Genomic DNA, 17293 nt, shown 5'->3' with positions numbered 1-17293 from the left:
CTCCACAGCTCTCTTCCCTCTGGAGCTGTCAGGCACCTTGCAGCAGGGCCTACCACAGGAGATGTTAAATCATTTGTGGTCAATTAGCAGCCCTGTGCCTCTTGCAGCCTGCAGCTCTGGCTGGGCTCCAGCAGCTGTCATTCCCACACCTAGCGCCTGCCCTAAAGACTTTTCCCTTTATTTTCTGTCTCATTTCTGTGTCCTGAAGCCTTCACTGCCCCGGAGACTCCAGCCACAGATGTAAATGCAAGGGGGTTAGTCATGATTTATGCCAGGAGCACAAAAACCCTGCTGTAAGCACAGCTACACCCAGGAGAAATGGAGAATTGAGCCACAATACCAGCAGGGCTCTTTGCAATTCCACAGCTGCTGGGGTGGGATGGGAGATGGGGATGGGTTTTCCTTCCCACATATCCCTGAATAAATGAATGAGACAGTTCTGGAGTCAGAGCGGCTCCAGCTCCTTGTGGATGGAGGGGGGAGAAGGAATCCCACAAATAAATCACTGTCCCTGAGCTCGGGTTTGGAGCCCATCCCAGATGTGATTCAGAAAATGTGAGAGTCTTCTGCAAAGTTGCTTATTTCCTGGATGCTTCAGGTCCCTGGAGCAGTAAAACACAGCAGGTAGAAGGGTGGAAAAGCTGTAAAGAGAGGTTTTAAAGGAATATCAGAGTTGTATAGTGGAAAATAGAAAGAAAGCACTCAGTAGATGTTGCAGTAATTATTCACTATTGCAACACGGTAGTTGCCTTGGAGTAGAACAAATTGACATATTTTTAACATTCACCTGTTAATTTTATTTAAGGCAGAGTGTGATGGTGTTCACAGGGATCTTAGGATGAGGGAAGAGATGAGGATCTGACTCCATGTTTCAGAACACTTGATTTATTATTTTATGATATAGATTACATTAAAACTATACTACAAAAATAGAAGAAAGGATTTCATCAGAAGGCTAGCTAAGAATAGAATAGGAAGGAATGATAACAAAGGTTTGTGTCTAGGCTCTGTGTCCGAGCCAGCTGACTGTGATTGGCCATTAATTAGAAACAACCACATGAGCCCAATCACAGATGCACCTGTTGCATTCCACAGCAGCAGATAACCATTGTTTACATTTTGTTCCTGAGGCCTCTCAGCTTCTCAGGATGGAAAATCCTAAGGAAAGAATTTTCCATGAAAGATGTCTGCGACAGCAGAGCACGTGCAGGAGGCAAGAGCTGCACCTAATGTTTAAGTTTTCCCATCCAAATGAGGGGTTGAAGCCTTTAAAAACTCTTAGCCATGTGTGGTGCACAGCCTTGGCTTGAGCAAGGTGTTCTTCCTTGCTAATTCATCACATGAAAATGCTGTGGCAAACTCAGATTGACATTGAACCCTTTGGGACTGTAAGGACTTGGATTCAGTGAATATTCTGGTGCTCAGGATGATAGACAGGAAAAACTAAAAAATACCAAAACAAAACAAAACAAAAACCCAACCAAAACCCCCAAAAAACAACAACAACAAAAAACCCTCAAAACCTAAAACCCCAAATTAAAAAAATAATAAATTAGTGGCTATGCACCCACTCAAGTAACAGTTTAAAGAGGGACTACCATCTGGAGCTGGTGTATGGTGTCACTGTGTCTTAAAGAAAGAGCGGGACAAAATTGGGGTGAAGTTTTACTTGTTCATTGCTTTTACTTGTTCAAATATGGAATGAATTTAAAATCTGTATGTGATTTTTATTACTAGATTCAGGATGTTGCCTTCAAGTTGCCTTACAAGAGTCCTTGTAAATGGAAAAATGAATAGAGTGTGATGGTGATGATGACAATAATGATAACGGCAAAAATATAATAATAATAATAATAATAATAATAATAATAATAATAATAATAATAATAATAATAATAGTAATTATCTTCCTAGTCTATAAAAGTACTGAACTACTTCATTAATGATGAATAAAAAAAATATAATTGTTTCAGGCTGGATTCTGCTGCACCCTGAACTATTACATTCTATTTTAGTGAAACTTTTAATGTTTAGTAATATTTTGCATTTTGTGGCTTAAAAAGCCCAACAACATCACAGTTCACCATTATCCACAGGGTCTGTGAATAAATAGACCACCATTTTTACCATGTCATAATCATTCTTAAAGAAAAAAGTCAACACTGTAAATTACCACACAAGAGAAAATAAAGGAGAAAATTTCTGCTGGAATGTGCAGCTACAAGTGTTTTATAAATAAAGAGTGACACAGTTTCTCTTTATACTGCTTTAGAAACTCAAGACTTCACCCCACAAATTCAAGCCCCCCTTCCAAGAGTTCTGCTTATCAATCTGCATCTCACACACTCCTGCATTCCTTGCCCTCTTCTGAAGACCTTTCCAGATCTCCACCATTTGGGTGGTTTGAAAATTTCTCTTAAAATTCCAGTCCAAACTCATACAGGACCAATTTACAGCTCTCTGATGTGCTGCCAGTGTTAGTCTAAGATAAATTTCCCCCCTCTCTTGATGTGTGGCCAGCTTGAACATATTTATAAAAAGCTGCTGCTCTGCCTTTTTTTAGCACATTGAACCAAGTCACAGTTTATAATTTGTTCTCCAATGCAGAGGCTGCACTTTCATCATCATCTGAGTAACCCCACCTGATATTCACTGCAGTTCAGGATCAAAATCTTCCTCAAAGGGCACAGGAACTGAAAATAAGCAGATCAGAACAGTAAATTTATTGACACATGGCACAGATCTCTCTCTGCATTTTATATCAAACTACAAGATCCCATTTATAAATAATTACTTGGATGTCTTTGCTCTCTTTACACTACTCAAAATAGACTTCAGGCAGAGGTTTTGCCTAATTTTTTATTTTATCATCATCCATTGAATTGGAATACTTACCAGCTCCTGACTTTAACCATTGATACAAATAAAAATATTTGTAAACCAAGAGTCCCTTTCATCGCTTTCACTAGACAAGAACCAGCTCCCCCTTATCTCAGAAAATGAAAGATTCTTTGCCTTTGGTCAGCAAATCCACCAGCAATTCTGCCATCTTGGATCTGTCCCATAATGACAAGGAAAAAATAAAAAAAAATCAACAAAATCTTTATCTTTGCAAGATATTTGGGTGCTCTAACAATGGGGAGGAAAGACAGGGGACAGAAGAAGTGAGGGACAGACATTTCTGAAAATTAGCCTGCGATTTAAGTTCTGGAATTAAATTAAATTTAAATTTAATTATATTTAATTTAATTTAATTTTGCAGAGCAGCATCTAATATAATCTGCAAATTTTTCAGTCCATCATGAGTTGCCTTTTGTGGTCAAATTGATGGTGAAGCCCAAAATTCCACCATCAGCAGGTGTTCCAGGCACGTGTGGGTCTCATCCTGCCTGGGTCACATTCCTGGGATTTCGGCAGGGTTTGAGCATGGGCAGAAAGGCAAGGTCTGGAAAATGTGAAATGGGCACCAGTGGGCAGCAGGAAAAAGGAAATTTCAATAATTGAGGTGGACTTCTCTGAGGCTGCCCTCATCTTCATCTCCATTCCCCTCAATTCAGCCATGGGCTTGCTCTGCTTCTCTTTCATGCTGCTTTAGATGGAGATTAAAGCCCAGTTGTTTCCAGTTTTCAGGTTAATTTTTAATTTAAAAAATATTTTAGCAAATTGTCAATACTCAATCCCATTCCATAAAATTGGCTATCAGAAGATTTCATGAGTACTCAGAGAAAACTGAACAGGAACCACAGTCCATTGGATTGACACCTGGTAGTGAGGAATAATTCTGTCTTCTAGTAGAACAATTGTGCCAATGTATCCTGATTTTTATTTTTTTTTTTCCAAATAAATATTATTTCTCTCTCTTCTTAAGAGGAAGCAGGGATTTAGTTCAACTTCTGTCTTCCAGCAGAAATTATTACAAAAAATAAATGCTTTGCCCTTATATTGCTTATAAATTGCCTTCAAGGGTCAGTCTGCTCTTTAGACTGGGTTTTGCAGAAGAGGAGTATTGGAATGAAGACCCATGAACCTGATAGGAAAGACCAAAAACTAATTCTGCTGAGATTTCCCCCTTGGGCATCACTTCAATTCTCTTCTGAGAGTTCTGTGGAGATATCTGTGCTGGTAGGTGTCTGAATAAATAATATTCTTTTCAATTAGGATCTGCAGAATAGGTGCAAATGCTGTTAGGCTTATACTGAAATATAGAACAAAGGGAAATAATTAATTAATTTATGTGTTTTTCCCTCTAGGAAATAAATTAGTTACACCTAGTGAATATAACAATGGCCTGCAACAAGAATAGGTGTGAGGAGAGTTAGGGCAGAATTTTGCTCTAAAGAACAGGCTGAAAAATGAATGCAGGTGAACAGAAACCACAACAAGAGGGCAGGGTTAAAATCAAATATTTGTATTTCCACTGAAATTTAGGGGTTGTGAAATAAACCTGATGGCCACCTCCTTGAGGATGTCCTTTTTTGGACCAGAATTAAATTCGCAAATGCTGTCTGGGAGCTACAAACCCCAGCCCTGGAGTCCTCAGCAGGACAGATTATAAACTAACAGGACATGGATTTTCCAATGAGTAAAATAGCTTCAGATCAGCTGAACCCCATGGATTGTGCAGCTCATGGTCAAGAAAAGTAAATATTTTTTTTTTTATCACAGAGAAGAAAAGCTGATGGCACACAAAATGCAGCTTTCACAGGCTGATGCTGTGACATCCACAGCCCCTCCTGCTACACAGCACCATTCATCGTGCTGCAACTCTTCTGACAGGGGGAGGAGAAAATACAAATGTATTAAGCAATTATTTGGAGATAAATACAAATTCAGAACAAAAGACATGGCTGACCCTTTTCACTCCTGCTTCACAATGCCCTTTTCCACTCCACAGCATCTTCAAAACTCCAACAAACTTAGGAAAGGAAAAACACAAGGACTCGGACAACTGGATTGAAACTTGGATCCAAACTTGTATAATTCACTCAGAGATAAAAACTATCCACCCTTACCAGCCGTGTCCATTTTATTTTATTTTTCAGGGCAATAATTCTCTCTGTACTGAGCATCAAGTGAGAAATTTTCTGTCTCTGCAGATACAGATAATTTCTCCCTCAAGCTCTTACATCAGAGTGTCCTGGCAAAGTTTGGTTTTACCTCCGCAGCAGATGAGGGAGTGCAGAAAAGCATCGGGGCTGTGCAATTATTGGAAATCAGCACCCACAGATGACAGGTTAATCCATTCACTTTGGTATTGAATCCTAAATTCTGTCAATATCAGTGGTTTAGTCACAGTGGAGCACTCTCCATGCAGCTCTGTTAACATGAGAGGCATAAGATTCCTTTCAGACAAGAATTTGATGCATTTTTATACAGCCAGGAATGCTGAATTTTGGCTTTTCTCCTTCATGTGGAAAAGTAATGATGACTGAACATTAGTGCTATAATTTTACGAGACTTCACAGGTAATTTCTGTGGGTACAATGGCCCCTAAATTCTCTGTTACCTTTCAAACAAAGAAAATAAATTGTTAATGATTTTTATCCTCTCTTGGTGTTTTGAATGCATTTTTAATACTTTTTTTTCTCTTCCAATCTGCAGCCTGCAGCACTCAGGATAGCTGTGTGCTGTGGGGCAGAGATTCCATTTATTCTGTCAGTGCCGAAATCTGAGTTTGGGTTTTTTGCTCACTTCAGCAGCTCCAGGACACTCCTCTGTGACACCTGAGCTGCCTGTGCACACCTGGCTCCCTGCCCAAGCCATGGCCCAGGATTTCTGCCCCAAAATGTTTTGTTTTTCTTCTTTTTGCTCTAGGTGGCTTTGAGTGATTGTGCTCACATCCTTCCATTCTCACATCTTTGTGTCCTCCAGCCTGATGGATCTGCTTGGGTGCTCCCTCTTCCCTTCCACCAGAATTTTGTCAAGGCTGGATGAGTGAAATATGCAAAATGATCTTTTTTATTTTTTTTCCTCTGCAAATTAAGGGAGAAAACATTAAACACCATGGCATTCCTTATGGGCATTCTGCTCCAGAACCTCATTTCACAGGGTCAAAAAGCTTTTCTGAGAAGGGAGAAAAAGTCTGCAGAGAGCAAGGGTGGGTAGTCAGATCACAAAAATAAAAATCTTATTCATCTCCATTAGTCAAGAATTCACTGTGTAACCTCCCCAAAAGACAGAATTTTTTGTTCACTGTTCTATTTTTAAAATGCATACTTTGTGAATTGCATTCTTATTGGTGTTGGTTTTGCTTTTTGGGTTTCTTTTAGTTTTGTTGGGGGTTTTTTGTTTGTTTTTTTTTGGTTGGATTTTTGTGTTTTGTTTTGGTTTTTTGTTTGTTTTGGTTTTTTTTGTTTTGTTTTGTTTTGTTTTGTTTTGCTTTTCCTCGTGAAGACAAATTAAACACAATTATGGCACCTCTATATCTTGTATTTGATATCTTCCACACTCAAATTAATTTCATCATCTACTTTCAGTGTAGATGGAAGTATCACCTCTTCTATATCTTTTTGGAATAGAGAAGGTGATATTCAGCAAACTTTTGAATTTTGGTAATGAGACATGGGTATTCTCTGCTTATGTGCTGTGAAATGCAGTAGGAATTGAGTTGTGGCTTTCAAATCTGCTCTTCAGCTATTCAAAATACCATTTCCATTTATGCAGACCCTCTTCTACCCTGTTGTTTGCATTTTTTAAACAAGTGCTGCCCCAGGGAAAATTGACATTTACTGAACACAATGCCCCAATTATCTTGTTGGCAGCTATTTTCTCTTGAGCAATGTATAGATTTAATAAGAAGAGCGTGCCTCCAAATTCCCATTTCAGAAATTCATCTCAGTTACTTCTGATGGGAGGGCACACACCACAATTCCTTAGAAAATTTCTCAGCTTTTTCTGTAAAAGATGTAAATATTTATTTTACACCCATTATTTTACACTCATTTCAGAGGAATGAGGAAAGACCACGGTATTTAACAACCTTGTGAAACACTGAATGAAGCCATATTATGCTCATTAAAATACCTGCCTGTCCCAAAACTGGTTTTTTTGTGACCACACAGTGCCAGAGCTCCCATCTGAAAATCAGTGAATGGGGAGAGAGGAACCTCAGTGCCAATGAATAGCAGGGAACTTAATTAAAAACTTCCCCCTCTGATGGAAAAATTAGAGTGTAACTGAGAATAAATCCTCAAGGGAAACTCCCTCCAATTTAAATTAGTGGTGAAAAAATAGTCCTGGCCTTTTTTCAGCCCCAAAGGAAAAGTTTCAATTGTTTTGAGCTTATTGCTCTTCCTTTTCAGTTTCTAACCTTGGCAATTTACAAGACATAACTTTTTGCCAAAATGTTAATACTTAGAAACGAAGATATTTCCTGTGGAAAAGCCTTCTTTTTGGGATTGTTCCACTTGTACATGTCCTTTCTCTCTTTGCCTTCTCCTCTGCTTCAGAATTTTTAGTTTCTGGATTCTTGTCTGTGTGAGGCCCTTCAAAGGCATGAAATCACAGAGGAAGAGAATTATCTAAAACAGTAGGACTTTTTCTTGAAATGCTACAAGTACTGAAAATATCTCCAGTATCTCAGATATTCAGTGTTGGTGCCATTCAATTTCCTTTTGAAATTAAGATTTTTTTGGTGTGGAATGTCCTGAACTAAACCCCCTTAGCACCGAGTCTGGTGGGAATGGTAAATAGGTTTAGAAGCTTCCAATCCATGGATCTGGTAGATGAAAAAGGAAAAAAAAACCAAACAAAACAAGAACAAAACCAAACACAAAAATCACACCAGCAGTCTAAATGCAACACAGAAGCTAAAATCAGGATTAAATTTAATTATTCATTTTAAACAAAGGGCAAAGTCCTTCTGAGAATGAATGCACTGAATAATCCTCTCTCCCAGGAGCTCTGCAGTAGCTCTGGATCTTTCACAGATTATTTTTATTAAATCAGCTTCCTTAGAGCCTCAGTTATATTGCAAGGAGACAGAAATAAGAGTGAGTTGCATCCTCTAGTAAGAGGGCACGGGTGTTTTCTATTTGGGATAATCACCCTTTCCCAGTGAATTAGTACCTTGAATATTGGGTTGAGCAGCCAAGAACAAACACGAGCAAGGAAATCTCAAACCTGACCAGTGGCAGCATCCATAATTAAGCAATTAGCCTAATTCTGATCCATAAAGTCCTTTTGCTATGTGCTAATTGAGGTTTCTGCTGTCCCCTGTGGAATCAAGCAGCAAGGGAAAAGGTGCATTAAGCTGGTTGTAGCCAGCCCCAAATTCCCCTCTACTTTCCTCTCCAATTTTCAGATTAGCACAATTCCACTTGGATTCCTTTCTCAGCCATACTTCATAAATAAACTAAAACCACAAGACAGGAAAACTGAAATAACTACTCCAACCATTTTCAGGTACATCTGCAATGTCAAAAGGACAGGTGATTTTCACAGATTCAATCCCTGGTTTTGCCTGTTGTTGCTCTAATTTTTATTTCAATAATTTTGGGGGTGTTTTTTGAGTAGCTGATAAAGTAGACTTGAGGTTATGTCTTAAACATGCAGCTATGAAATACTAGGAGCTTTTACAACAATTTCTAAACATGAAAAATGAAGAAAACAGAGTAATGCTTGTTAGTATTGATTGGGGAAAATATTTTGTTCCTTGCAGTTATTTTCACTTATGGTGGTTTTCTCTTGACTGATTCAGGCTGAAGACATTTTTCCAGTCGCTATCCAAAATTATCTATGGAGTTATTTGTCTTTAGAATTAATTGTAGGGTGTTTTTTAGTGATGTTATTTTCCTGGTAATTTCACCACTGGAAATTATTCTTCCTCAAAGACATGATAGAGGAAAAGTCACATTTATTAACTATGGATTATATGAAGAGGAAAAGTCACATGTATTAACTATGGATTATATGAAGAATAATGCTCAAGAAAATTTGTCAGCCTTAAACTATGGCTAGAAAAACTTGGTGTCTTCTTGCATTAAGCAGAAAATTTGATAGCAAGAAGAGAAGTTGAGCTGTTCCAAGTTTACCTGGCTCATGCTTGAAGATGGCTCAGGTAATGGTAGTAGGAATTCCATGAGCAATTTCACTGGGTTGAGGATGCTGCCCCAATGAAATGGCTGCGAGAAAAGTCAAGCTCACTTCTCAGAGGCTGAGATATTGGGATGAATAATGGCGTCAGGAAATGAGCCTTATTTAGCAAGTCCAAAAAGAGAAAGGAAGGAGGGTGTCTTTTTTTTTTTTTTTTTTGTTCTTCTTTTTTGAGGGAGAGAGAACAATTCTGTGGATGGAGACACAGCTATTTCCAGCTCAGGAACACAACTGCTGTGGATATTTTGACATCAAAGCCTGATGACCTCCTTTCCCCTTGAGGATCTTAATTGTGCACACCAAACCGGTCAAAGAAGAGAAACATAATTCTTCAATTATCCACCTAAAGAAAGGGATGATAAAAAAAAACTTGCAAGGCATAAATAATTTTTTTGTGGAACAACTTGTGGGTCTTGCCTATATGTTTTTTGTTGGATATGTTGCCTCAGGGATTGAAAAAGTGCTGTCGATTGTACCTTTCCCTATTGAATAAAATCTATTTAAATCCAAAGGATTATGCACATGTTATGTTATATTGCATGAAGGTTGTTTATATAGTGCTCATTTTATATAGTGGAAATATTTCAGATGAAGAGAAATATTAATTTATTTTATTGAGTAATGCTCGGGAAGTAAAGTTCCTGTAACTTTTGTCTTTCTTTATGCCTTTTTCAGTGGGTCTGCCACTCAAAAAAGTCATCTGTGCTCACTTGCAATGAAAAAAAGTCAGGTAATAAGTGATATTTCCAGAGAGAGAAAAGTTAAAAGGAGTGGCAGGTTCTCTTGCAGTGAGATTTAGGTTGAGGAGGATGTCAGATCTCCTTTCTGACCCTGAATAAGACAAATCTGTTTCTGCCAAAGACTACCAGGCACCTCAGATATCAGCTCCTCAATACCACCCCTGGCCACAGCTTGGCCAAAACCTACAACTTTTCAAGCGTCCTTTTTTGAAGACCAAAATGCCTTTGAGACATAAATAATCAATGCAGAAAAGGCAGAATTAGAAACAAAACACAGCCATGGAAATTCAGGAGTGTTTAACCAAAACCTGTTTCTGTTGCTGTCATAACACAATTGTTTTGCTTTCTTGCAAATTTTGAGTGTCTTCAGTGAAACTCATAAGCCTGGTGCTGATGATAAATCACTCAAGAATGCACAGCTGCACCAAGAGTAAAAAAGGTCCCAGAATAAATACACTGTTTATTTTTGTAGCTGTTACTTGTTCCTAAGCTCTTTAAAAAAAAAAAAAAAAAAAAAAAAAAAAAAAAAAAAAAAAATCACTCAACTTGCCCAGCCAGCAGAATTTACCAGATTCTGCAGTAATTACAAGGCAGAGAGAAAAGGAAGCTGCCTTTTTTTCCTCAAGGTAAAGACAACAGGACATTCTCTGAGCGCTTTGGCTTCAACATGGTAATATTCAAATCTTTATCAGCCCATAGCACATTTTATCACAAGAGAAAAAAAAAAGTGATTGAGCTGGACCTGTTAAATGATCTCCATTATTTCATAATTATATGGCTAATTCTTGAAACATTTCTGTGGGCATACATGAATTTCAGAAAGGTCCTGACCAAGATTTCCCTTTAACCCAGGCTACCACATCAATTAGGGGGGAATTCTCTCTGTAGGACTGGACTTTCAAATGTTCATTTTTGCTGCTACCAGAAGTTTTGGCCAAATTGGTTTGATGCTCTCCTGGTGGCAAAACATGAGCCTTTCCTGAAAAATGTGATGTGTTAATTCAGAGCCAGTTCTGGAACATGGTTTCTGAAGTTCTAGGAAATGAACATGATTATGTAGCTAATTTTGCTCCTCTGAGCTCCTTTTCCATGCACCTAAGTTCCATATTGCTATAAAATATGTTCAAATGACACATAATATATTTCTTATTTTTATTGAAACCCATGTTTTCCCCTCCATAAAGATAAAGGCAAGAAACTATGCTGAATTTTGGAACAAAGCACACATTTGGAAATGGCCATTTATCCAGGTAGCTTTCTAGATAATTTAGATGAACTGCAGTTTAATTATGTCTTATATGTGTCTTGCATGACCCCTGAATGGAAACAATAGTGATTTGATCAAGCATCTGCTCCCAAAACCCTTGACCTTGCTCCCTGGAATAGGAATTAGCTCTGAAAGTTGCATAAATTAATATTTAATCCTAAAATAATATTTAATTTGCACCTGTAATGAAGCTTTAATTAGTGTGATTATACTGAGTGGAATGATATAACTCACTTCAGCTGCTGATGCTGTTAGATTCAGCCTGGAAATTCAGTTCTGGAAGGGCTGAGTTGTGAGGTGGTGGAGCAGAGGGAAGTGTGGAAGGAAAGGTAGAAAAGGACAAGGTGCTGCCTGACTAATATAATTGAGAATATTACAATTCAAAAATATATTCAAAATATTACAATACAAAAAATTTAATCTGTCCCAAGGAAACAACTTTTCCCCCTTTCTGAACAAGGATGGCATCCTTGCTACACTGACGGCTGAGGCCTTCCCAAAGAGCAACCCTGAAAGGTCAGATTTTCATTAAATGAGGCCTATCTAGTTATTAAAGTGAGATAATGCAGGACACATAGCTGTGAGGTGTGGGCTGCTGTGCTCTCTAAATCACACCATTTTGTTCCTCACTCTCTCTGTTTCTGCAAAACTGGAGCTGCCCCAAAAGCAGCTCGGCCTGGCCTCTCATCCACACCCCTGCTGTGGCCATTTGCAATTTCTCTAGAGAATCCTCTCCAATTTAGGGTGTCCTGTCAGCTCTGTGATGCCAGGGAGACACTGGGATGGGGGAAGATCTTTTTTCAGGCAGGATTATCCTGCTGGGAATGAATCTTGGCACACAGGTTGGTGAAGAGAGATGAGGCCTGCTCACAAAATCTCACCTGTGCACACCCTCATGTGCTCTCCTCAAACCCAATCTCTCTGTTTGCCTTGGGCTGTCCCTCCTCTGACTTCAGGGGTTCCCAGCAGTGGGTAGAGTATTTTCAGAAACAGAAATGAAAGAGTGCTCTCTGACCGTGTTCTCAGGGATCCCAGGATGAGGGAAGAGACGAGGATCTTGACTCCATGTTTCACAAGGCTGATTTATTATTTAATGATATATATTACATTAAAACTATACTAAAAGAAGAGAAGAAAGGGTTTCATCAGAAGGCTAGCAAGTAATAGAAAAGAATGGAATGATAATAAAATCTTGTGACTGACCAGAGAGTCTGAGCCAGTTGATTGTGATTGGCCATTAATTAGAAGCAACCACGTGAGACCAATCACAGATGCACCTGTTGCATTCCACAGCAGCAGATAATCATTGTTTGCATTTTGTTTCTGAGGCCTCGCAGCTTCTCAGAAGGAAAAATCCCAAGGAAAGGATTTTTCATAAAAGATGTGACCGTACTCCTCTCAGGAAGGTACTTCATCTCCATCAGTTCTGGGGGAAACTCTTTCTATATTTATAACTCTTTCTATATATTATGCTTGAGCTTGTGTGAAGAATCCCTGAAAGGGTTCAGGCAGGGAAATTGTGGGAGTTTTCTCAATGTCCTGGGGTCCCTGGATAGGGCTGCTGTCCCTGTGTGGCATGAGCACACTCTGCCACCAGGTGAACAGTAGGAATCCAAGGGGAAAAGGCTCCAGCTGTACTGTTCGCTACCCTGCCCTTCCAACCGAAAAGAAACCACCTCCAGCTTTTCTGCAAATCCATCTCTCAGGAAGAAGCTTATGACAAATCCTCCCATTTGTCTGAGAGCCCTGAGAGGAGCCAAGAGCTTTCACAAAGCTGTGGCGGAACAGGTCCCATCATGACACAGATCTGTACATTTCCAGATCATCCCGTGCTTGTGCTGGAGCGGAATCAGACATTAAGGACTCAGTCAGCATGTTTGCTCGGACTCCATGGGAGACTTGTCTTGACAAGACAAGCCATTTTTAGAGAAAGGACAATGCCTTCCATCCTGGGGTAGGTTTCTTTTTTCTTTTGTTAACTCCTCCTCTCTGGGTATTCTTAGTAACAGCATTTAAATCATCAGCGAGTATCATCACACAGAGCCAGGGGCAGATCACACACAGGTTTAAATTGGATTAATGTCACTGAACTTGGAGTTTCTCCAAATGGCACTGGCTGAAACACTGCTTGAGGAGCCAATGATGGGTTTTGCTGCAGAATAAAAAGCAATACCTTTGTCTTCCTTTGTCTTCTCTCCTGGTCTTCCCTTGAAAATGACAGGAGGTGTCTTCTTGCTTTTATTGAAATCAGCAATGTGCTTTTATTACAGGGGGTGAAGTATTTTATAAGTGTAATTCCTGTGATTAGTATACAGCCTCTGAAAGCTATCCACCATCTCCATCTCCCGCTGGTAACATTAATTAATGAGAGTGTTAAAATCTATTGATCATTGGGTCCTTTATGGCATTATAAACATCATAATCCCATTTTAGAAAAAATTACACATCTCAGCCCAATGTTTCCCTGATCCCCTGGCAGGGAGGGCAGGGTGTGATGTGTCTGTGTCTGTCTGGTGTGGGCCGACTCCAATCCCTGTGAGATGCAGGAGGCTCCATATCCCATATTTTCCAATCACAATGCACTTCTTACCTGGTGAAATTGTGGTTTTAGTGTGAGCAGAGATCAGTGTGCCATAGTGACAGACCTTTCTGTATGTCTGTCCATCTGTCTGTCTGTCTGTCTGTCTGGCAGCAGCTGGGCAGGCACATCTTAAGACCAGGCTCTGGTCCACATCATAATGGGAAAAGGCAAAAATTCCTGACATTTTGTATCAAGTCTGAGCTATTATTTTTGTTCTGAGAATGCCCACAATAAAAGCCATGCTAAGAATGTTTGAAAGGTTGCTTTCAATTTACATTCATTTCAGTCTAAAGCAAAAATGTTGAAGTTGGTATTATTTTTATTATTCCAAAGAGGGAGGGTTACAGAACTAAAGTTTGCTGGATCTACAGCCTTTGAAAGAGGAGATTTTTTTTCTTCTGATGGGAGCACTGATTGGCAGCAGCGCTGTTCATGTAGTAGAAGTTACTGAACAAACAAAGCCTCCTGTCTTTTCTTAGTAACAATCTCAAGAGTAGATCTAAACAATCAGTTCAAAACAAATGGCCCTACATTTATAAAATTAGAAGTTACTTTTTTTTTTTAAATATGGGTTTTTTTTCTTCTCTCTGTTTTTATAAGTTGAGAGCACATTCCACCTCAATACACTCCTTAAAAAGTCTCAATTTTCATGGAAATTTCTTAATGCCAAAGGATGTAAGGCTTTAAGACAATTACTTCACAATTTTTGTTTGCACAGTCAGCTTTTTGGAACAGCACTTCTGTTCCTATGTATTTTATCCCACTCTAGCAGGATGGAGGCAGGGGTGTGATGGCCCCTCCTGAATATTACAGCAACGTTATCAAATATCTATCGATCTATATAGATAGATAGATATATAAATGGTTAAAGTTAAAATTAGTTATTTTTAAAATAGTAACATAAAGCCCATATAGATAGTCATTATTTTACTATTTTAATAACAAATAATTATTAAAGTAGTAAAATTAATATCAACTATTATTAATTATTAATGTATTCATTATTTTTATACTAATATTAATTTAATATTAATATATGCAAATTTAGAGTAATAATATATACTATACTGAAATAATAAATAATTATATAAATAATAAATAAATAGATAAATAATTAATAATATAAATATATAACAAATTTAATAATGGTGAGTTTCTATTATTGTTTTATTATTGTAATATATTTATTATCATGATTATTATTACTATTGTAATAAATATTAGTATAAATATATTATTATTATTATTATTATTATTATTATTATTATTATTATTATTATTATTATTATTATTATTATTATTTAGTAAAATAATGTACAAGGAAGTAAGCATGTCTTGCAAAGACTTTTGATATTCAAAGGAAGATATCCAGGGGACCAGACAGAACCACTCATCCTGTGGCAGGCACAGCTTAGGGATGGAGTTTCTGCTTTTCCATTTTGTGTGTTGGTCCAGCCTAACTTAAACACAGCATTTTTGGGAATTTCAGAGCAAAATGCAATTAAATCTTCTTGATGTTTAAATTTTTGAGAGCAATGAGAAGGTTTTCTTTCAGAGTGTTCTCACCAGCACGTTTTCCTGTCTTTCTGACCTGGAGGTATTATGAAATGCTACTTGGCCTGCTTTGTGGGTGTTTATTTATAGATACCTGCCTTATGATTTATTTTTCCATCAAATTACAATTGCTGGCAGCAGTGTTAGCTGCCATCCTGACCCCTTTTTAATTACCTCTGTGCTTTCATGAGGTGAGGCCTCTGAATCTGCAGTGAAACTGGGCTGCCCTGGTGGTTTTTCACTTTGGTGGCATAATTTTTCACTTGTGCTGTCCAAAACTAATATATTTCTTTGTGTGAGAACTGCACTTCATGTTCTCAGATTTAATTTGTAGACCAAAATTATAGGGAATTTCTGGTGATCCTATAATCACTGTGGACACAAGGCAAAAGTCTTTTCCCTTCTGGTATATTCAGGCTGTGCGCTCCAAAGGCTCACAAATATGAACCCAAATTAGGTTTGAATGCAGCTCTCAGGTCTCTGAGAAGGCTTCAGCCTTCTATTTATAAAAAAAATAAATAAAATAAATGTGTGCCTGTGCTCTTCAGGAGCTACAAGAGTGCTCAGGCCCACAGCAAATGAAGGGACACCTGGACTTTGTGGCACCCACACAACTCCTAGAGGAGAAAAAGAAAATAAATTTTATTCTTGTTTAGGTTTATGAGTTCTTTGTGGCCCTGTAAGCCCAGTCTCTCCTTTGGTTTGTTCACCATTTACTGCTGTGGAGCAAGGCATTCAGCTTTTCATTCCTGACTGTTCCTAGATAATGTTAAATCACACATTTTCCAGTGGTAGATTTTTCCACAGTTTCATTGTTACTAGAGCAGGCTCAGGGAAAAAAAGTTGGCATACCTTGGTGAAGTGGAAAGCTGAACATTTTAAAAATTGTTTTCTTCCTCTCTTTATCACAATTGCCTTGTTAAAATAAACAAGTAGAAAAAGAGCTATTATGGAAATACTCTTTAAAAAAAGATATCCCCTTCTTTGCCACTGAAAGGCAAGAGTTTATCTGATAGGATCATATCTATCAGAGGCATGCTCTGATGGAGAAAAAAGAGCAATTGCAAAAAGGAAAAAAATTATTCCTCCATTCTTTTTTACAAGAGGAAAATATCCCTCTCCATGACCATCTGATAAGAGTGTCTTGCAGATATTCAGTGAAAGAATGAAAATCTCCTTTGGCTCTTCTGTGGGAAAAGAAAGAAAATAATGTTTAGCAGTCTCTTTAGGGCACAAAAAATTTCATTATCTGTTCTGCCCATCAGTCTAGAGGAGGATTTCCCTGCTTCCTGCATAGTTTGGAAAAATTTCCAAGACCTCCCTTTGTTAACTTGTGCTACAGGAGCAGAGATCTTACAAATGCCAGCCCACAAATAAAAGCCTCCTTATCAAGAAAATGAAAGGCAAGTGACAGGGCAGAGTTTTGCTTAAACTTAGAAAAAACCCACTTTGTCCTTTGTCATGATGGATTAACACATACATGTGCATCTAAATGAAAGATGTGGCGTGGGAGGAAAAAAAGTAAAAATCCTTTCTGGCCTTCATTGCAACACTTTTAGTGAAGAACTGCTGCCTTGGGGGAATGCAGTTTTGGAAAACTTTTCTACATTGTGGGTACAGAAAATAAATGGCCAGCTTTACTCAGGCTGAGAAGTTGGACAGAAGACTTGAGGACACAAATCCAGGCAGGAATCTTGGAAACTTCCTAAATCTCCTGCCCTTCTCAGGAGGCAAGGAAAGGCGAAATCCCACTTTCACTTTGTGAGGACAGGAGAAACATAGAGGACAAAAATAACAAAACTGAAACTGAAACTGTCTATGAAGACATCTGAGAAGTCTAATAAAAAGCTTTCTCATTTGTCACATCTCAAGTTTCATGTATTTTTGCTGCTTGATAACAGGCATCTGTTACCTTTCATGTTTTATTTTCCTCTTTGTCCACTGCTTGTTGTTTTGAGCTGTGACACCAGAATCCCATCAGTGAATATCTGCCAAGGGGTCTGACTCAGAAATACTCACTCTTTTACAATCCCAGCTTCTCTGACAATAGGCCAATAT

This window comes from Zonotrichia albicollis, chromosome Z, assembly GCF_047830755.1.
Source record: "Zonotrichia albicollis isolate bZonAlb1 chromosome Z, bZonAlb1.hap1, whole genome shotgun sequence".
Lineage (NCBI taxonomy): Eukaryota > Metazoa > Chordata > Aves > Passeriformes > Passerellidae > Zonotrichia > Zonotrichia albicollis.
The sequence above is the reverse complement of the archived record's forward strand: the minus strand, read 5'-3'. Positions refer to the sequence as shown.